The 23,618-nt window shown below is 33.7% G+C and overlaps 1 long non-coding RNA gene across 1 annotated transcript; it reads left to right on the top strand.

The window, feature by feature from the left end:
* The first annotated feature begins 2,554 nt into the window (after window positions 1-2,554).
* On the top strand, window positions 2,555-3,102 carry LOC143581023 (uncharacterized). Its single transcript, XR_013143759.1, has 3 exons — window positions 2,555-2,779; window positions 2,896-2,948; window positions 3,037-3,102. It is a non-coding gene; the product is annotated as an uncharacterized LOC143581023 (long non-coding RNA).
* Window positions 3,103-23,618: the final 20,516 nt, after the last annotated feature.

Below are 23,618 nucleotides of genomic sequence, written 5' to 3' on the forward strand. Positions count from 1 at the left end.
AAAGACAAAATGGTAAGCAAAAAGACACAATGACGTAAATTATTTTGTATTCTTATATAACAAAATTATACTCATATTAAAAGTAAAAAAACGTTTGTTATTATGGTGAATTTTATTTAAAAAAAAATATCATATGAAAAAGTTATATACGTTTAAAAATGATGGGGGAATTAACATATGACTTGCATATTGAGAGAGAAAATGTGTAATATTACTTTTATATCCCTTTTTCTTTGGTCCTTACTTGACACATGTTAATTAATTATGACTTTTCATCCTTCTCATTTTTATTTCCCTTTGTAGAATAACTTGACCCAGATAATACAACACATAACTAACCATGAATTAAAATAAGTTGTCTAAAATAAGTTTACCCTCTATATCAAAAACATGATAGGCGTTAGTTTTTATTTATCTTCATTGCAAAACAAACATAAAGTGAAATTTTCTTTTTTTGAAATTTGAAATTAATTATTTTATCCAAGGGTATAGAATTTTTTAAGAATAAAAGTGAGATCCAATATTACTTTCCGATATGATTTCATCTTCTACAACATGATTACCATATTGTATTTTCACATGTTGTTTAGTTTCATTGTATATACCACTTTTCTAGTTAATATATTAAACCTTTCACTTGAACATCGACTTGCAGGACTAAAATATGACTTGACAACCTTAGATTTTGAAGCCACTTAAAAGATTATGAAATAATACTTTCTTGTAATGTATAATTTTATTCTTGAACGAACTAATTTTTGGTGCGAGTATTACTCGTTGATATAGAAATCTATATTTTTGAAATCTCCAAGAAAAAAAGGATATACACAGTCAAATTATCATCTGATTAACAGTGTGCTTAAGTCTAACATTTATATTCCTAAAGTAAAATTTGTTTTATCCATATGAAAAACTAAAACATGTAGTTTAGTGTTTATATTTTTTTTGGATTTTAAAGATGATGAACTTAACATAAATGATAGGTTAATTAAATAGTCAAGTAAAAAAGAAGAAGTTGTAAACATATACTCTTTTAAACCAACCGTGAACCGAAATCATTCTAGTCATAGACTATTTTGACATGAACCATGTTTGATCCTTTAATCGGTTAAAGAAACCGGCTCGTTTACATTAACATAAACACTGAGAAAAAATAAATAGTGAATGTATCTTTTAAGACTTAAAAAAAAACTTGTAATTTAGTAATGTTTGTAAGCCGTTCTCTCTTATATTGGTAAAAAAAATAAAAGGAAAACAAACTCATTCATTTCTTGCAAAAGATCCTACACAACTAATAAACGACAATTGCTAATTCATAAAAAAGATAAAATGTTTATGATGTTTTTGCTTATAAAATTATATATTTAACAACAGATTGAGAAAATTTTGCAAATACATGGTGGTAGGCTGCTAGTCTTGAACATAATGAGACATATTATGGTTCATGTTTTGATGCAGAATCAGCATGTTTTAGTTTTATGTTATTTAATTTGTATCTGTGAATTTTTTTTAAACTATCTTGGATTTTTACAGTCAAATGGGGAATGTTGCAACTCGTGCGAGGATGTTGTCAGAGTCTGGAAGAATGTGGGAGACTAATCTTCCCAATTTCACTAAAACATGTTAGATTGTGAATTTGTGATGATACATATTTGTTGATATGAAATTGACGGTTTTAATTTGGGTTTCTAGATAATTATAATCACAATCTGTCCATTAAAGAAATTATTCAAGATGGTGTTGTTACTCGCTTTGTTGAGATTGGAGTTTCTTTTGATCAGGTTGGTCTTTAAAAAACTGTCTTTTATTATCGCTACAGGCTTCCATTCACTAACTTTAATAGTTATTACTAATTTTCATTTGTTTTGACAGACAAGACCTGCATTTCTGGATATTAAACAACTTTATCGTTCAAACGATAAATAAGTTTTGGCTGATGCTTGTTGGGCACACTCGTTTATTTCAGATGGTGCAAATGATAAAAATCCAAGATGTAACTGAAGCGAATGTGTCACCAAAAATTTTTGAGTTCCTAAGGTGAGTATTTTAATCTTTTATATTGAATTGTAATATCTTTTAGCTTGTTTTGTTTATACATGCAATTTGGATTGTTTGGTTGTTTTAGTCATCCATCGCCTTTAGGACTGTCAACCATCTAAAACTCTCAACTTAAGAATGCTATACTAATTTTTTTTAGGATTTCATAAGATATCATGTGAATCATTTAAACTAGTCTAAAAGTATACTACTAAATGCATCATAATCATTTTGAATGATCACTTCATAGTTCTATTGTATGTAAAAACGCCCGTGAAGTTCCAGAGTATGAAATTGATGTTAAAAGAACTTGATTTTACAGACACTATGGACATTACTAAGGTAAATTCTTATTTATCTACAAATGTGCGAACATTTTGTTAATTGATGATAAAGAAAAATGTTAAATTTTGTTGGAATGTTTCAGGAACCTTCACGATAGCTTCATGACCTGTAAAAAGTCGCGGTTAAAAAAACTTGCAGGCAATATTTTTACGAATAAGGAAAAAGTGTCAAATTTTTGGGTGATTTGACTCAAAGTAGTCCAATGATAATAATGGCGGGGTATTGGCCAAAGGTTATAAACCGTGACCATTACTTTCTAGATTAATTTTCTAAGTTTGCATTATTTTCATTCATATAAGTTTTATGTATATTTTACCGTGATCTTCGTTTTAAATTTAAAGCGGAAAAAAGCACTAAAGCCAATAACAGCTTTGAAATTCGCCATGATTATAACAAGGTACTTATAAATTTCCATGTTTGCTAATATAAATACTAATGTTCAATACTTAGTATCTAGACACAATTAGAATTAAAGTCACGATTCTTAACTGTTAACTGTTGTTATTTTGGTAGGGAAATGAAATTTCCATGGATTAACTAGAGCCGGAATATTCACTGGGATCCTCGTAAGTTCTACAAAATTCAAAGTAGTGAACTCTGTTTAATGTTTATTCATCATAATTACTAACTACTTTCTTTTCTTATGTGAGTTAGAAAACATGACTATTTTGCGGGCTGAATCAAAAGTCAAACAAGAAAAAGCTCATGTCTTATCATGACGTTACATGTAAGTGTTCAAAAATCTAAGCCATTTAGCTTGTTTGCTTCTTTAAATAAGGCTAGTGGTGATACGGTTTATTTCAATAGGTTGAGAACGGTTTTAGGTTAATAATTAAGCCGGTTACTCAAGTTAGTGTTCATTTGTTTATATATTGAAAACTCTTTGTTTTTCTTATTAGGTACTTCACATGAAAATTGAAGATGGTGAAAGAGGTTAATGAGCGTGGTGAAGTTTTTAGTTTTTATTCAATTTCCTTTTATATTTTGCCTTTAGTTGTTATCAGATATTTGGTATGTGTTTGGAATGTGATCGAGCTTTTAATTGAGACGAAGATATTATTATTTTTATATTCAAAAAAATTTAGTGGTAGTTGAAAAAAAGTGTCATTGGTAGGCAAAAAAAAGTGCCACAAAGGTCTAGAAGTAATAAAAAAAGTGCCACAAAAAGTCAAAATTTTATATCGGCAGATGGAAAAGGTGTCACTAAAGTTTTGAGGTTTGTAGCGACAGACAAAAAAGTGCCACTAAAAGTTTAAATTTTTATAATGGCATACAAAAAAAAATGCCACAAAAGGCACAAAAGTTTATAGTGGCAGACGAAAAAAGTGCCACTGAAAGGCTTTAGTGGTAGCGCTTCTAGTGACACCCTTTTTGTGTGTCACTCATTCCAACAAGGTCCTTTAGTGACACTTTGATTTTTTGTGACACTTTTTTAGTGCCATTAAATGGCTTTTTATTTGTAGTGAATTTAGTCTATTGAAACTTTTGATTTTAAATTAAGCTTCTATTCATCTAATAATATCATTTTATATAAAACATTAATATTAATTAACTAATATAATATATTTAAAACCTTAAATTTAGGAATTATTATTCAAAATCAACATGAAAAACGGTTATTTATAAAAGCTTAATAATAATAACTAATACAATATATTTATGTAAAACAAAATAAATATTTATGTTAGTATTAAATTTTTAAAAACATGAAATAATTATTAAAAGGAAAAAATAATAGATTAAAAAATGAAATATAAAACTATTAATAAAATCACTCTATATAATGTTATGATATGTGGTATTTAAAAACCTTTATTTGTTATATAGTATAGATTTGTACTTATTTTTTTTTTACCCATTGCATGCATGGTCGGGTTGGTAACATCATACAAGGGCCGTATTCGAGGATTTAAAACTTCAACCGAGTTAAAATAAAAAAGGTTATAGGTCATAACGAGTAACGAAATAGATAAGCTGATTTATGATTAACGTTATAGCAAAAAGCCGCTATTTCTTTTAACTTTTTGTTTGATTTTCTTTTCTTTTTAGTTTTTAATTTTAGTTTGGGTCCAATAACCTAAACTTGATTAAATGAATTATTTATTAAAAAAAAATTGAACTCAATAGTTATAAGATGATTAACATCCAATCCTATTATATAAGTTTTGTATTTTTAAATATAAAAGAATTTAACCCTTAAAATAACGGGTCTTAGCCGACAGCAGTGGCAGACTTACTCTATATCCAAGGTGGGCAGCTGCCCCCTCAATTTTATTTTTATTGTGTTATATATGCATGAAAATTTTGACAACCCCATAAAATTTTACAAGTGGCCCCTTTGAATTAATCAAATCCGTGTTTAATCGGGGATGGAGTGATGATGAATGGTGTTGAAAGATATGGTAGGGTTTTGCAGGTTTTGTTTGATAAGGAAGATAAAATGAAAGAGATGAGGGTCTTAGGAACGGCATCATTTAGAAAAAGTTTATTTTTTTTAAACGCTTGAATGTTGTTAAAATATAACTATTGCTTTCAAATCCGATTACTATAATAGTTTATAATTAGATATTTATCTTTTATTTTACCATCAAAGGAAATTTAACAGGTAGTTCACCACGCAAGTTATGATTTTATAGTCTTATTTAAATAAGTCTGATTGTATGCATCTTTACTCTTTGTTCTCATAGAAGTTTTGAAATTCCAGTCCACTTATAATTGTTTTAGGTTCTAAATTATTATGTGTTCATCCGGTATTTATCAATTAGTAAAACTTAATACTCTATTTCTATACATATTACACATAATTATTAGAGTTTCAAAATTTGTGTATTTTATTTTATTGTGTTTCGGTAAAAGTTTTATTTAAGTCGAACAAGTCAACCGGTCTGATTGTTCTGACCGATGGACCAGTAACGGCATAACGTGTTTGGTTCAATCTCTATTTTGGTATATAAAATAATCGGTTATGACAAGATTTTAGAATATAAAAACTCGTAGAGAACAAATTTAAAATTTATATTATATTTAATTATGCATTTTAACGACGTTTGACTTGCTTATGTTGCTTATTCAACACTAAATTTGATTATCTTTTTATATGACTGATACGATCTGATCATAACTAGACCAGAAAAATTTAACATATAAGTAATAGACAAACGACGACCCCTAAAAATTTCCACCCCAATGAAAATGAATATAATTTATGGATCCGCCACTAGCCGACAATCCGACTCTCAAACCCCGAGCGAGCCATGCATCATACTCTTTACGGGCATCTGCTATGCATCAGAACACTTTTGAAAAACCATATTGGCTTGGTGGCTTGGTGCCCAAAGTAATCTTTTAAATATCTAGAAGATAAAATGTAAGAAAAACTTCAGTGGTGGTCTAATGATAAGCACACACCTTGATGACAATAACACATGTGTTACTTGGATTTATCTTCCATTAACATCTTTTCTTTTTATGAGTTGCTAATAATTTTTGGTTTACTTTGTTTTTGTTTTTTAGTTGTTTTATAAATTAATTGACTAAATATATCTATAAATACTAAAAGTTTTGAATCGCTAAATTAATTTTTCACTTCATGCTTTTAAATATGTTAATTTTAATATTAATATTTTGGCGTTGACGAATATATTTTTTTAATTTAGTTCCGGTATCGTAACGAATCTAATCAATACCAACCAAATCTGTGTCAACTACCAAACAGGTACATGTCTTTTTTAAATTCTTTTCTTGTTTTATTAGTTATACACTTTACTTATATGAGTGTCAATACTATTATGAGTATATACTATTTTATTTTTTTGGTTTATTTTGGTAATTGTAACCAAGCTAACTGATACAGATATTTGCACCATAACGCGAAACATGCATACAACTTAGCCCATTGCGCGGGTAAGATACATAGTTATAGTTTATAGGGACATGATTAAGAGAAAACTCCTTATTAGAGAAAGAACTAGAATACTAATTAAGAGAAATATTTTTAAATATCTAAAAAATAAATTTTCAAATTGTTTTTTTTTCACCATTCTTTTATGTTGTTATTACTTGAAGTTGATCTTTGAAGTTCAAAGCCTCGTTCATATGCCCATACAACTATATCCAAAAGTGGTATAAGAGTGATAATTCGAAATGAACAATGGGAGAAGCTTAATGTGAGGGAGAGAATTTCAACGAAAAACAACGAGTTATGAGGTGATCATGGAAGAAATTCGGTGGCATCGGTCTAAGGGGAGATTGTTGGAACTTATATTTTAGACCGACGCATTGAATTAATTTATGGGTGAAAAATATATTATTTGGTCTCAACCAAGGGTGGATGGCTTGAACACCAAGTCATGCTAGACTAGTATCAATAGATGTTTTTATTCATGTGTCTAGAATGAGTGACTGTATTGTGTATGTGTGAGATTTAGGGTTTTATCCCTTTGAGAGAGTCTCCGCCTCCAGGATGAGCTCTCCTAGTGGCGGCTGATATTTCTTAATCGATTGTATGTATGAATGTATGTATGAGTGGTTCATCTTTATGAGTCATTCGACTAATATTATTATACTACCAATTCTATCTTATTTGTGTTTTGATTACAATTGTCCATCCTATTATTGATTGTTAATCAAATCAGGCTCTCTTCCAATACACCTCATCCGTCCAAACATCTTTCAAGAGTGAATAAGAGTGAGATTCGATCCTAACCCTAGATCCAAGCTCCACACCGTTAATACCGATTATTCACACTTCCGCACCGGGGCTCGGCTCTCACATTGTATTTAAAGAAAACTTAGGTTGCATGCTAGAGAAGAAGATACAAGAATTAGAATATTTGATTTTTTTTCATTTGATTAAATTTAATTTATGTACTTTGGTTAGTTTTGATGTAAATGATTATTTAATTAAATCTAATAGATATTGCCACCATTAATATTGCATGATAGTACCTTGAGAGCTGTAACGTGCTTTTCACACCCCGGCATTTCCGCCGTAGGTTGGGGTGTGATAGATTGATATCAGAGCCGAAGGTTTAAGATAGGTCGTTAATGGTGCCATAGTAACATGCTTAGGAGCCGCATACGTGCTTATCTGTTTACCTTTATGTGTTCAAATTTGATTGTTTACAGCTTTCTTAGATAATTATTTATTTATTGTCTATTGTATTATTATACACAAACACACAAACTCTGAGGCTATGCCTCAACATTCAAATAAAACTTTTCAAAAGTTAGATTGCTTTTATTTGTGGGAAATTCCTTAAGAATTCTCACCTGTTGTTTTTGCTCGTTCACCTTAGGGCTAGGTTATGTGGCATGTCCCTATCACAAATGAAAAGGGGAGAAAAACTGTGAGTTGGGCACTGGCAAAACGGTTCCAAGAACCAAAGGTAAGACGCTATCCCTTACCTGGGTAATAACCTGACCACAGTACTCGGTCCTATGGACCCGAGCGAGACCCATAAATGCCATATGACCGACACCCTAAGCTGTCAACCGTAACCACGATAGTGGTTGCATTCCTTATAATATTTTTAAACCGAATTCACGGTGGTTCGTGGCTTAAATTCGGTAACCTTCCGATTATGGTTTTACGATATTTTAAGTGGTTAGTCGGTAATCCCGACTATCCATTTCTTGACTTGTTTTTGTATTGTTGTTGGAGTAATCAACTTGGTGATTCACAAGATGCTCCGGCTACCCATATTTAATTCGATAATTCGTGGATTAGTTGGGTTAGTTAAATGCCATGTACACGCTCATGGACTGAACAACTCAGTTGTTTATTACACGTTATTTGAATTGGGTCATCAAAATGCCATGGAATGCTCATGGGAGGTCAATTCACAAACTTTATGTTGTTTTGTTTAGTTGGGTCATTCAAATTGCCATGGAGAGCTCATGGGAGGTCAACTAGTTTGATATGCTTTGTTATTTTATTTTTGGAAAATATTATAAAAACATTATTTACTTAAATGCTTTAAACTCATACATATTATTTTAATTCTTGACTCGTCCTCGAGTCTTCACTAGTAATAATTCATAAACATACATATACATATACAACGCATCCCCGTAATTTCATATCAACTCATTCCTACAACTCACCTGTCATCTTACACATTTCCATTATTGGCCCCATAGAATGCCTTTCTTAAGAATCATCGTCGTAATCAATGTCGTTAATTTGTTTCCCGTGATTTCCATTCAACTACTAGAATCACCAAGGAGTGTTGTTGTATGCTATTAACCGACCAACCGCCAACCTCGACAAAACTAAAATACACCGAACAAGAAAACTTATACTAACTCTTATCTGTTACAATACTATTTAAATTATATTTTCTTAAATATAGTCATATCCTCGAACTATAAATTTCTAAGTACATTTAAATCCTTATACTCAACATTAAACTAAAACTATTGTATTATCTATTGTTTTCCTTAATATCATGATGGGTTTCACAATTTAATTTCCACTTTATAAATCTTTATTATTAAAATTCAATTATTGTATATTTTATTATTATTAAACTAAATTATCAATTCTTTAAATTTAATTTCCATTTTAAATTAAAATTTTCCATTAATTAATTTAAATTTATGTATTAAATTGACTTTTTGATTGAACCTTCATCGTAAACATTTCAAGTCCCTAATTTGATTTTTTTGAAAACTTTGAACATTTTAAATGATAAATTCGTAGTTATTAGAATAGTCATGGTGGTTCATGCATTTCTAGCCTCGCATTTATCTTATTTTATTATATGCTTCACTTTAATTTAGAATTTGTTACTTAAATTTCCAATATTGATAATTCAAATTACTTACTTCTTAACATTTATAACGATTTTATGAAAAAGGAAAAAAAATCCACGAATTCCTAATCTAATCTAGTTTAATTACCTACCTTATATTTTATATAATTTTAAAGGTTAATTGGAATAGGACTATCTCGGTGATTCGGGAGTATCCGCTTCTCAATTTAATCTAATAACGATTTATTCAAATACGTATATTTTCGCAATTTCATTAATAATTAAATTATTAAACTACTAATTCTTATAATATTTTAGAATATCTTAATCGAATTAATATCATCCCAAATTCACAATTTGAAAACATATAAACTTTACATTAACTTCCCTTTAATCTCATAAGTTCTTCAACTAACTAAACTCGACCCACCAAAATCCTTGTTTAAATTTATACCCTCGAACTTAAGAACTGTTATGAATTAAACTTTTGCGCATATCAACTCATGAATCAAGTTCCTTTATCCAACACGGTTAACTTCATATTACTCTTAGCTTATTCTTAATCATCACAATTCATTTCAAACGTCTTCTTTAAGATCTCCACTTCACTCTCAAAAATTTGTAACTTTCCTAAACAAAAGATATAATAGAAATCTCCTGGTTTTATTAATCAAATTCGAACGTTAAATAAGTATCTCTGAAATTTATATTTAAAGTTGTACTTTTAAAATCAAAAGAAATTTTAGAAATTACACGGTTTTGTCAATACATGTAACATCCCGAAATTTCTAAATTAATATTAATTATACTATTTATTTTTGGTGAGAAAGTTTACTCGGGTTAGCGGAGAAATAATAAATAGAGTAGGAGTTAACATGGTTCGGGCTAGTGTTGGGTAATGGACATCGGTTATGGACTTGGGTTAATAAGGAAGGAAGATGGACCATAGGCTCAAGCCCATGATCCATAATATTTAAGCCTTAAATCACCCTTTAATCCTTTTCATTTCACATATTCCATACACCACACAAAACACACACTTAGCTCTCTCTCATCCTACTTTCTCTCTAGCCGAAATAGAAGAAGAAACCGAGCATCAACCCGAGGTAATGATAGTATGATATTGTAGAGATACAAACCCGTTAGATTTAGTCATGAAACAACGAGCCGACAACGTTAAACCGTTGAAGTCACGAGATCCGAGTGGAATCGGGTATAAACCAAACCTAAGATGAGCTTAGGGATCACTCTAGCTCAGATCTGGATCGAACGGGATGAAAAACGATGAAAACGGTGGCCAAACGAGTGAGATCTCGCTTTTCCGGAGAGATTCACGTTTTTCCGGCAACGGCGGCGCCGGAGGTTGTGTCACATCAGATGTGACGTCTGATGTCTGACAAAACCCTAACCCTAATTCGTTACGGAATTCTAACGAATTAGCGGTGATTCGTTAACGGAAGGGTAGCCAGTTTGTTATGGCAATTCGTTAAGATGGGAGGACGAACTAGAAGCAGCTCGCTAAGTGATTCGTTAAGGAGAAATGACGAATGAGGATAATGAATCAGACCATGTTACCATTCGTCATGACAAGATAACGAATTAGCCCACTAAGTTCGCTAAGTCAAGATAACGAACTTGGTGGTGTTTTGATAGCGAATTAGACAGTGTTGTAATAACGAATTAGTCTTAATTCGTTATAGCAAACAAGTGGGCGAATTAAATAATAATTTAAAATCGTAGTGGAAAATGTGATAAGACAGTTAATAGAAATAAAATTTTTCTATTAATATAGCTCGACCCCAGTCAGGGGCTCTGCCCCTTGGGACCTGCTAGGGGCTGCCGACCCTAGACCCCGCTGCCAGGGGCGCTGCCCCCGGACCCCCATTCGTTGAAGGTAATAATTAAACTATACACGTGATATGGAAAGTGAAAGTAATCAATGCACATAATTGTTATACAGTTAGCCGTTCACAGCCAAAGAAAGGAGTAATCATTAACGGAAGAAGTAACCGAGTTCAGGTGAGTTTCTAGCCCAATGTCCTTGTTATGTTTTCGGGGCTGTGTGCATACTCGATGTAAAGTGTGAATACACTTACCTTAAGTTATGCTATAGAAGTCATACGAGGTAGTTATTATATAATACTAGTCGGCGCGTGAACGATCTTCGGATATTGCACGTATCGCCAAGGATAGTGATTTCCAAGAGGTTGTTAGTGTGTATGAATGCTATGATGTGACTTGTTTATTATGTAAATGATATGAAGTGTGTTGTAGACAAGTAGAGGTAGAGTGTGTTAGAAGTGGCAAGAGTCTAGTAAGAGTGTTAGTGGCATGACGGTAGTACGTGGTAGGGTAAGCCTATACGTGACTTCGTTATTAAAGTGGCATAACGTTATACGTTATTAAAGTGGCAAAGTGGCATAACATCATTCGTTATTAAAGTGGTTGGTATAAATAAGAGGTTAAGTGGTAAGGTGAGTAGGTCAGATAGTGGACTACGTGTCTTCGGATACGTATATAATGCATGTAGTGGTTGTATGATAAGTTGCTTGATTAACTAGAACTCACACAGTGTAGCTGACTTTTAGTATGCACACAGGTGAGCTGATTCTAGAGTTAGCATGAGGACGGCACATGGCATGGATTGAACGGCTGGCATCTGAAGATAGAAGTAAAGATGTTTTAAATATAATGTTTTGTGTTATGGTATCAAAGAAAAGATTTAATGTTTTGTAACGAATGGTTGATGGTTTATATTCCGCGAAAAGCTTTAATTAACTCTGATTTGTAAGAACTGTGCTTATGAGTAAATCCGACGCTAAAGTAGGGCTACCGGGAACGGGGCCTTACAATACAACTTGAACATGTATTAATTAACTTTTAAAGTATTTTAAAAATTATTATCAAAACAATTGTTTTCTCTGAAAATTTTATTTTCAATGTTTTATAACCCATATGATGAAACGGATTATGCGGACCATCCGACGATAAGAGTAATTATGGATGCATACATAATTATCCAAGTCCTCGCATTGAAATCATAATACGTACAATTATGAGTCATGATTTAGAACCTAATATGGCTTGGGTAACGGTACAAATGATGAGATGATAAGGACACGGTGGATACACCGCTGGTACATCCTATATATAAGTGCCCTTATCGGATTGTCATTTGAAGCGTTGCTTCGGTTATTGGAAGTTCTATGTTATGATATTTTCCTTAAAAGTTTAATTGATTACAAAACGATGATGTTTAAGTTTTCCTTAATTTCGGGACGAAATTCCCTAAAGTAGGGGAGACTATAACATCTCAGATTTTTCGTATTTGTATTCGTTTAAGTTTAAACCGATTCGGGAATGCAATTCGGATCTTTAAAACTATTTAAAACTTGTATTTATTGGTATTTAACTTGGTTTAAATTATTTTATAATTTCATAATTTTCATTTATGCCAAATAGTTCTTAAAAACCCTTAAAATCAGTTAAAACGGCTAAAAATCGCATTTATAAAAGTACATGGACTATTTTTGACCCAAATCTCGAAACTTATGCCCCAAGATAAGTTATATAATATTATAACATGTCCATTTTCTTACCTTAAATATTAAAAACGAGTTTTTATTATTAATTGGTTCGATTTTGTTATTAATTGCTCATTTTGTTTCCTAATTCGTTTTTAGCATGCAAATCACTTATTTTAGGCATAAATCGGGTGAATTAAGCTCTAAGAAAACTAATACAACTAAAATACATGTCCATGTACATCTACCTATACTAATAAACAAAAATAATAATGATGATGTGTCATAACCACATTCAATATTTTCTAATCTTCATTCTCCTTAATTCAAGCTATTCATGAGTCATGTGTTGAATTGGTATGACCCATTAGTTGTAACCCATATGAAAAAAAGGTATTTAATGTAATTTAATTCACAATAACTTTTACTAACCCATTAAATCTAATTTTACTACCAGATATATAAAGTTTTCCATCATTTTTTTTGAAAAAAACATATAAACAATAAACCATTGAATATATAGAATAAGTTTAAAATCAAACAATTAATTGTTAAAGTAGTTAAATAATGATTTACGAACCATTATCGTATAATAGATATTTAGTTACGTATGTATATCAAATTTTGTTGAATAAATACAATATTTATAATCTTACAATTTGTAAAACACTATTTAACTTACATTCGTATTGGTCATATAAAACATCTTTAATATATTTATGTACCAATAATTGATTTTATGTCATACTGGAAACATTATTTCAATATTAAGAAAATGTATAATTTAAATATGTAACATTTAAAGTGTGTAATAATATTAAAACTAATCTACAAATTCAAAAGAAAACCCCTAAATTACGTATGATTAAATACCTAAATTGAGGTCATTTGACAAATCCCGTGTAACACACGGGTTCAAAAGCTAGTAAACCCTTGATCAAGAACGAAATTTACAGCTTATAACATTGATTTAATCATTAAAGACCCATTCGGTTCTTAAATGAGTAAGTTACCATATTTAGATCGATTTAGTGTATCATATATAAACATATCATTATTTCTATACCACAAATCATCCCTAAACCCTAAAACACTACTCTCAGCAGTCACCCTCCTCTGACCCTCCTCAAACTCTTCGGTTTTTGCTTATTGGTTGAAGATACGTTCATAACCGGTTGACTTTGCATACGTATGGACTTTTGACTCATCGTTTCCATTGATTCTTTCATTTTCCGGGTAAGTTGTAAACATAGAAATCATTCATAAATATTCCCTAGTTAATAACATTCAATCAATTTTGGTGGTTGAAGGGTGTTGACTGGTCAAATCGTTTAAAACTCGTTAAAGAACAAAATAGTCAACTAGTTTGACTTAACGTTTTCTCATACTTCTGGTCGGATTCAACGTTCGGTACAGAAGACTTTTAATCTCATAACGAAATTTTAAGACTACTGACCAAAACCCGACTTTCGACTCGCTGTTCGGATTCAGGTCAGTACTAGCTCGCTTAAATGTTTAATTCGACATAACTAGAGTTCTACTCATCCGTTTGGATTGATTCCAACGGAATTAAGTTCGTTTTTATTTATTGTTTCATATCACAAAGTTTCAGGTTCTGATAAGTTATTTAGTTTGACACGTATTGGACGACTCGCTTATCCGTTTACTCGTTTATTATTAATTATACTCGCTTGCCTTTAATCTAAAGTGAGTATTTCACTCCCCTATTTTACTTATTTTAACTGTTTTGGGGACATATGCGTTCGTAGATATTTTTATATTATATAGTACTCAACCGCAACTGTTTATCCTTGTGTGTTTATCAGTTTGCCTAACTTGCTATTTGCTTACTTGCTTTGTTTGAATGTTACTTGCTTACTTCGGCAACCGATGTCCATTTTTATGACAATGGTTTAGTCCTTTCTTGGTAACCAATGTCCATTTATATGGATTGGTTGAGCCCTTTCTTTATGGTTTCTTTCTTTATGGTTTGCTTTCTTTATAGTTGTTTGATTGTTATGTGCTATGGCTTATCTGTATATCTCACAGGAACAATTTGCACTTTTACTTATTATTATATTGTGTCTCAAATCTGGTGTTATACTCACTCAACATTGTGTTGACAAAACCTATTGTATTTTTAACGCATATGCAGGTTATCGTGTGATGTGATTCTCAAGCTTTTATTTGAAGAAAACTTAGGTTGCATGCTAGAGAAGAAGATACAAGAATTAGAATATTTGATTTTGTTTTATTTGATTAAATTTAATTTATGTACTTTGGTTAATTTTGATGTAAATGATTATTTAATTAAATCTAATAGATATTGCCACCTTTAATATTGCATGATAGTACCTTGAGAGCTGTAACAATCAGTTCACGCCCCGACATTTCCGCCGTAGGTTGGGGTGTGACAGCTAGCTTACGGTCTGGTCAGACGGAAAAAGAGATTTTGGGTGATTTTCTTCTATATTTAAAGCCCAAAAACCCTAAAGTCTAAGGTATTCAATATTATTCAGTTTTGGGATTTCTTGGAGGCCATCATACATCATCTTAACACCTCTCAATCACTAAATCATCCATGGTTTCGTCCTTCCAATCCATATTCGAGTCAATCGTGATGCAGAGGCAAGGCTAAATCACTTGTGACCACTTCAGGTGTAGGGTTTGCATATGAACTAATAACATTACTTGTATTGGGATTTAGTTTTGATTAATCTTTTGTTGTAAGGCCCCGTTGTCGGTGCCTCACGTTGGACGTTGGATTTACTCATAAACGCAGTTCTAAATATCAGAGTTAATTAAAACTTTCTCGGAATAATATAAAACATCAACCATTCGTTACAAATATCCATAACTTGTCTTTTAAACATAACATAAATTATAACATCAAAAACATTATGACAATCTTCAGATGCCAGCCTCTTCAATCCTGTCATGTGTCCATCTCAAACTAGCTGTCTGAACCTGTTAACCTCCGTGCATACTAAAAGTTAGCTACGCTGAGTGAGTTCTAGTTAATCACATAACTTACTTCACATAACCATATACGCGCCCGAAGGTACGCATTACATGCATAACCTGTTAATCATTCGTCCATACACATTCATAACTAACCTTACATTATAAAGGGCATTTCACCCACATACCTCGGATATTATTAGGGTCCGGTACCCTCCATCCTCGGATATTATTAGGGTCTGGTTTCCGTTCATCCTCGGATATTATTAGGGTCCGGTACCCTTATTAGGGTCCGGTACCCTCCATCCTCGGATATTATTAGGGTCCGGTACCCTCCATCCTCGGATATTATTAGGGTCCGGTCACCCTTTCATCCATACCTCCATACCATACTTTTCTATATACATAATTATAAGTTTCATACGTACATACATCATTCATTCTTCATCTACAACATATATATCATCAAACCATTACCTGGCAGTACGTGCAATATCCGAAGATCGTTCACGTACCGACAAGAAATCATACATTTCACATAACACATATGTGGCATACACTTATCACTTAGGATAAGTGTATTAACTAATCATATCGAGTATGCACACAGCCCTGAAAACATAACAAGGAATGGGGCTAGAAACTCACCTGAACTCGGTTACGTTCACCGTTAATAGTTATTCCCTTCTTGAGCTGTGCACGACTAACTGTATAACAATTACACATATCAATTTAACTATCACTACCCATATCGTGATTCTAGTTTAATTATTACCCACAACGAACGGGGGTCCGGGGGCAGCGCCCCTGGCAGCGGGGTCTAGGGGCGGCAGCCCCTAGCAGGGTCCAAGGGGCAGAGCCCCTGGCTGGGGTCAAGGGCTTCTTTTATTTCCATTAACTGTCTTAATACATTTTCCATTAGAATTTTAACTCATTATTAATTTGTTAACTTAAAAGTTCAAGGGCTTCTTTGTAATTAAGTCATTCTTTTTCTAAGTCCAGGGACTGTTCTGTCATTTTATTAAACTTTTGGTTCGTTACTCAGTTCTTTAACGAATTGACTTATCATAACGAACTGGTTCTTGTAACGAATCAGTCCATAGCGAACCAGTCCATGTAACGAATCAGTCCATAGCGAACCAGTCCATGTAATGAATCAGTCCATCTAATTCGTTATCTCTTCTAACGAATAACTATAATGAATCAAGGGTAATTCGTTATCTTTTTCCCTTAACGAATTGGATATGAACTAAAGCTAGTTCGTTACGCTCTCTTAGACGAATCAACTAGCGAACCACCCCTAGTTCGTTAAATCTCCGTTAACGAATTTGGGTTAGGTCAAAGAATGTTAGAACTTTCTCTGACATTCCTCTTAACCTCATACCATTTACGGCGCCGCCTTTCCGGCACCGTCGCCGGAAAAACGCGGTTTCGCAGGAAAAACGAGTTTTTACTCGTTTTTCGCCCCGTTCGATCCAGATCTGAGCTAGGGTGATCCCTAAGCTCATCTTAGGTTCGGTTTATACCCGATTCCACCCGGATCTCGTGACTTAAATGGTTTAACGGTGTCGGCTCGTCGTTTCGTGACCATGTCTAACGGGTTTAAGCTCATACAACATCATACTATTATTACCTCGGGTCGGTGTTTGGTTTCCTTCTTGATTTCGGCTAAGATAAGGAAAGGATTAGAGAGAAGGCTTAAGTGTGTCTTTTGGTGGTGTATGGAATATGTGTGAAGTGAGATTAAATGGGTAATTATGACTTATATAATTATGGATCATGGGCTTAAGCCCATGGTCTTTCCTTCCTTCTTTTATAACCCAAGTCCATAACCCATATCCATTTAACCCAACACTAGCCCGACTCATAGTAACTCGTGTTTTCATTTATTAACTGAAACTAGAAAACGGGATGTTACATTTGGTTGATTGAATCTATATGTTTATTGGAATTGATTAAGCAGTTGTGCTTTCGGGGCTTTCGTTTATCATCAATTATTTGGTTTGTGTTTATCAACATTTAGGATTAAGTTCTAATCGTCATTGAACCGTTTACCATTAATCATTGATAGATGCTAAGTTTTATATTAATGAACTAGTAATTAAGTAGATCTTGTTCAGTTTTGTCAATTCTTCGGATTAAGTTCTGTGAATCATCATAACCAAACTATTGTGTCTAGTAATCATTTATCTATTCTAATACATGCACGAATCATGTCTATGTGATTTCCCAATTTGTATAAATTATTGTCAGTCAGTTTATTGCATATCCCGAATCTGAAGTGTGGTCATTGTTTTCATATTATTGTTTTACAAACTACTCTTAAACCGCTTGACATCGTATGTCCGCTTAATTAATTAATAATTAAGTATTGAACTTGATTAGCACTTTCCACTGATTCACTGTGGATTCGTCACCTTACTTGCCCTTGCTAGTAAAGGTAGTTTATAAATGTTTTTTGATTGACCTTTCAACATCTATCAAAATGGCACCATTGCCGGTGAATCAACGTGCAAAGTGCTAGTTTAGCTTAGTTTTTAATTGTTTCTTCGTTGATTTTACGCTTGGTATTTGTGTGTCTTATGTGTGTAGGTAACTCAGGATGATGTGGAGTTGGGTCTTTGACCCACATGAAGGATATAAGGCCGTGGAGGACGATGAATCATACCGTGCACATTCATATCATGGCCCACCTTCACCAAACTCTCAAGGCTTCTACGAGTCAGATAACCAAAGGAGCTTCAACCAACAGGGTCACAACATGCGGTACCAAAATTATTTATTGCCTCAATCTGATTATAAGGGTTATTTTGGGTCAACAATAGGTAACCATAAAAACTCGTATCAAAGCAGTTCTCAATCTCAGAAGAGAATTAATTGTTACCAGTTTGAGGATGATTCGGAGTATGATAGTGAAGGGTATGATACGCCAACTTTTGTAAGTTATCAAGAGGAGGATGACTACTACTACCATGAACAGCCTCAACCAATATACGAGGAAGTCCCTCAACATTATAATCATGGTGGTACGCATCAAAGAATTTATCAGCAAGATCAAGAAGATTCCTCAGGTAACAAAGACGTGTCTTGGAAAGACGCTATGGATTTTCTGAGGGAGATGAAGAGAGATCAAGAAGCTCACAATCATGCTTGTAGAAATCCAGGAAACGTTTAATGCTACTCAAGATAAATTGGTGAGTCAACTATTAGAAGAGGTGGCTCAAATTGAACGAGAACAAGAATAGTTGGTTAGTGGTGCCGTGGTGGATGATGAAGTGATAGATGAGCTTCAGGGGATTTCAGAGCACGAAGTGGAGGAAGAGGTCGTGGAGATTAATACCACACCAACTCTGTCAATCATTGAAGAGTCAAAAAGTACAATGGTTGTGATTGAAGATGATGATATAGAGGGAGAGAGTTCAAATTTTTTAGGTTATGAAGTTGAAAGTTTAGACCCGGTTGAAGACATAACAACCTTTGAAAGACCGGTGATTAAAGTAAACTATGTGAATCCTAATTTTTCTCCCAAACTAGTCACACTGATAAATGAAGTTGGAGGAAATTGTGCAAGTTCAAGAAAAATAAAGGTGAGTCTAGAAGACCTTAAGCAAAATTTGATGAAATGGCTTTGTATTCGGTCTACACGAGTATTAACCATGAAAAATAATTTGTGGGTTTGGCATGTCACTTATCGAGCTTACACGGGAAACTCGAGGGAAAATGCTCGGTTCGGCCCCGATCAATATTTAATGTTTCAAAGATAAGAAAGAGTGTGTGGGCTCGGCGTGTTCGTTACCGAGCATATGTTGGAAATTCTGAAGGTAAATTTTCATTCATACCGACACGTAATTGTTTATCAGACATCTTGAACATAAAGGAAGAAGCGGAGCCGAGGTGCGTCTACTGCCGAGCTTTTACAGGGAATTCGGTAGGGAAGTGCCCGCTTAGACCATCGTAAACGTCATACCAGGTAACGACCTGGCTGAAGACCTTAACAAAAACTTCGCGCTGCTCGGGAGGCAACCCAGATTTTATTTTCAGTTTGTATTTTATTTTAGTTCATTAGTTTGTTTATTCGTTTTATTTCAAACGTACCACTATAGCAAAAGTCATGTGTGGGGATGCCACACGGAAAATTTGGAGTTTTATATGTTTCGGTGAAAGAATTTTAAGTTATGAGGTTTCGGATATCTGACGTTCTTTCATGTTCCTTTTTCTACGGTTGATTCAGGTACGTGTATATTTTTGTTGTATTTGAACTTTGTGGGTGTAGTTCGCTATAAACCCTCACGAGACCTCACTCGTCCACCCGGGCTACCGGGGGGTTTAAAGGGCTTGTTGCATATGCTAAATGCAATCGAGATTCCTACGAAAGTGAGTTAGGTCTTTTAACATTTTTACTCGTTTAACAAATTTAATTATGGTTTTATTTAACTCGGCTTGGTAACTAAAATTAACGGTTTGGCAAACGGTTTAAAAGACCTATCCTAACAGTTGTGAGAAGCATGCTTCTACACGTGTGAGAGTTTGCAGATATTGTTGAGTGAGTTGAGGAGATAGGTTCATCTGGAGCAAGCACGAGTGCACACGAGTTACCCATATCAGGTGATTTCGTTTTCATAATTTTCTTTGTTTTATTAGTTGCGTTGTTAAAAGTGTAATTGTATAAATTGTTATGACCATCACATTAAGCCCAGTTTTAAAATTAAAAAAAAAATAATAAGCAGTAAATTTTAACCCCGTCCTCGTTAATGTACTTTTAAAAGTTATATTTTTAAACATTGAGGACAATGTCAACCTCAAGTGTGGGGATGGGTGAAAAATTAAAAATTTTGCCCTTAGAGTACCTTAATTGAGCGCAAAAGCCGGAATTGTAACTTGTTAATTACTAGTATTAATGCCAAATAGAGGTCTTTGGTCATGGTCAGCTTTAAGCTTCTCGAAAAGTCTTCTCATGCAAATGTTTTTCAAAAATAGAAAATTAAAATGAACCGTTTAGATGGGGATAACGAGTCATGGGGACAGGTACACATGTTTCATGTCGGCAGCCTAATTCCTCCGGTACGTGTGTGAGATTAGCTTTATATATAATACACATATAATATATAGTATATACACATGTCATTTGGGTGCCATTATAGAGAGTAACCAGTATGCCTGATATACGTCAATTTATACATCTCGAATCCCATGTAAAGTTGTGTTTCCTTAATGTTTTAAGTTCATTTAAGTTCGAGTTTTGTAATCTTTTATTATTTAAGGTTTTGAGTCAAGTTTTATATATTTATCGTGTTTTAACTCTTTTTAGTGTCTTGAATGATAAACTTAATTCTTTCTATCTTTTCATGCAAAGTTTATGTTCGTTTTGTTCGTTATTGATTACATGATTACTTCACTTACGATTTTTGATTTATGTTCATGTAGATGGTGGCTTAGTGATCAAGGGAAGGAAGATCTAGAAGGTTCCTATCGTTACTTGGAAGTCAAGAACGAGATCTAACATATTTAAGCAACAAATAAAAAGAAAAATTAGTTGGCCACTTCAGGAGTACGCCGCGCCACGTGAAGGCATGCCCAGGGGGGGCCGCGCGGCGCCTAGGCCCACTGATCACTCGTTTTGCAAGTTTTAAGGCCCAGCTCGTGTATTTATATATACTATTGCAAACCTAGCCGAATAGGGACTTTTGGGCAGCCGATTTTGGAGAGGAAACAGAGGGTTTGAAGGTGTTTTAAAGCTAGTAACCAAGGAGGATCGAGAGAGCTTTCATCCGGGTGTTCAAGGATCAATCGCAAAGGGTTTTATCGCTCTAACTTTCGTTCCTTGTTCATTATTTGTCATGTCTTTCCTCTTTGTTTTTAATACTTGTTTGGGATTATTATTAAGGATGATTCTAGGCTAGACTTCATGTCTACCTAGGTTTGATGAACATGTTTTCAACCTGATTCTTGCTTTGGATAATGTTTTGATTATGGGTTTTTTTATTAATAGTAAAGGACTTTGTTTTGTTTTCATGATGCGTATAAGTATTTATTATCTTGGTTGATTATTAACTATTGCTTCACATAGATCTTTTATCTTTTGATTGTGTTCTTTAGATTTAGGGTTTATGTTTAAATCATTACTTGGTGTTTTGATTATTGTGATTAAATGGGCCCGTTAGATCATAGAAGCTTGTTGATTGTTGATTAGGATTTTAAATGTTTTGCTAAATTCCAATAGCTGTAAAGTGAGGAGTTATTCATGTGTCTTGGTCAATTGCATGCTAGGATAGATAGTGACAATATTCTTGCTTATTGTGTTGATCCTTGTTCATGATGTCGTGTTTAGCTTATCAAGTTATCTAGGGTTTAGTGTTTCGTAAGATTGCTTGCTTTAGATACTATTAATTAACTCTAATTGATGACTTTGCGGAAATCAATAATACTGATTGCTTAATAATCTAATAATTGTTCTTTGGGATTTCGTTTGATTCAGTCAAGGGTCCTTAGGGTTTGTTAGATGAATGAATATGTTTAGAAATCAGTTTCCATAATCATGTTATTTGTCCATTGCTTGATGATTGTTGATGCATGGGATTCTTACCTAGGTAGATTCCTTCTCTTATTGGTTTCGATCTTGTGTTTAATTGCTCATTTCTCGTTTGCTTGCTTATTTATTTTCTTAGTTTAATATTAGTTTAAAAACCCCCTTAAAACATTAATAATAAATAGTCGTGTCGTAAGTCGAGTCTAATTAGTTAATTTACGTAATTTAAAGAGTCTCGTGGGGTTCGATATCCGGACTTAGCTTTACTAGAGTCGATCGGTTCACTTGCCGGTTAGTAGTTTAGTCGAGTTTTAAGAGTCTAGAGTAATACTTAGTGTCTAGATTAGCGTAATTTAGTTAATAATTATTAGACTACTTTTAGCACATCAAGTTTTTGGTGTCATTGCCGGGGACACTTAGTAATTGCGTTATTAGCTTTACTTGGACTTATTTGCTACATACGTGCTATTTGTTTTAGTTTTCTTTGAGTTGTAGGAGTTAATTTAAGTTTTAGTTTATTTTTAAGTATTCGAGTCTACTCACTCGGTCTTTTGAGATTTTCAGGTTTATGCCACATCTTCGCTCGCAAGGACCACCATTAGCCGATATTGAATTTTCTCCGTTGAAGTCCAAGGCTAGTTCGTCACAAAAATCATCTCCGCTCAGTTTACCACCAGAAAGTCTGAAAAGTCAACCAGACATCCCAATGGCCGATAATAGGACAATTGTTGCTCATGCCTTCGATGGCTTAACCGGAAACCAATCTTGCATCGTAGTTCCCGAGATCGACAACCGCAATTCGTGTCAAATTCCGTCATACGTCATGATCAGCATCGTTCAACCCAATCAGTTTAATGGGTGTGATGACGAGGATGCACCGGCTCACATTAACCGACTTTACCGCGTTCTTAAAACTCTTAATTTAAAAGGTGCTACCGAAGATGCTATTTTCTTACATCTGTTTCCGTTCTCACTTGCAGGTAAAGCAGCTACTTGGCTTGACACTCAGCCACCTGGCACGTTCACCACTTGGGAAGCATTGCGTTCAGCCTTTATCAAAAGATACTTCCCACCGGCTAAAGCGGCTATTCTTCGCGATCAGATTCACTCGTTTCACATGGAGCCGGGGGAGCAATATTGTCATGCTTGGGAGCTTTTTCAAAACCTGCTTGCCCGTTGTTCACAAAATGGTCTTACACCATGGGCTCTCATGGAGAAATTTTACAATGGGCTGAACTACGAAACCCAAGTTCGGTTCGACACGGCCGCGGGAGGAAGTTTACTGGCTAGGAAGAATGTCGCCGAATGTAACGAGATGTTTGAGAGCTTCACTCAATCGGACCTTGCCAAAGTGCCACATCGCGGGAATCCCACTCCCGTTAGCAGTACATCCTTATCCGCTCGAGGTGTACACCAGGTTAATCTGGATACTAGTGTGGCTGCTGCTTTGGAATCACTAACTCGAGAGGT

This window comes from Bidens hawaiensis, unplaced genomic scaffold (assembly GCF_021521415.1).
Source record: "Bidens hawaiensis isolate Kalapana, Puna unplaced genomic scaffold, B.hawaiensis_p1.1 tig00030792_1, whole genome shotgun sequence".
NCBI classification, from domain to species: domain Eukaryota; kingdom Viridiplantae; phylum Streptophyta; class Magnoliopsida; order Asterales; family Asteraceae; genus Bidens; species Bidens hawaiensis.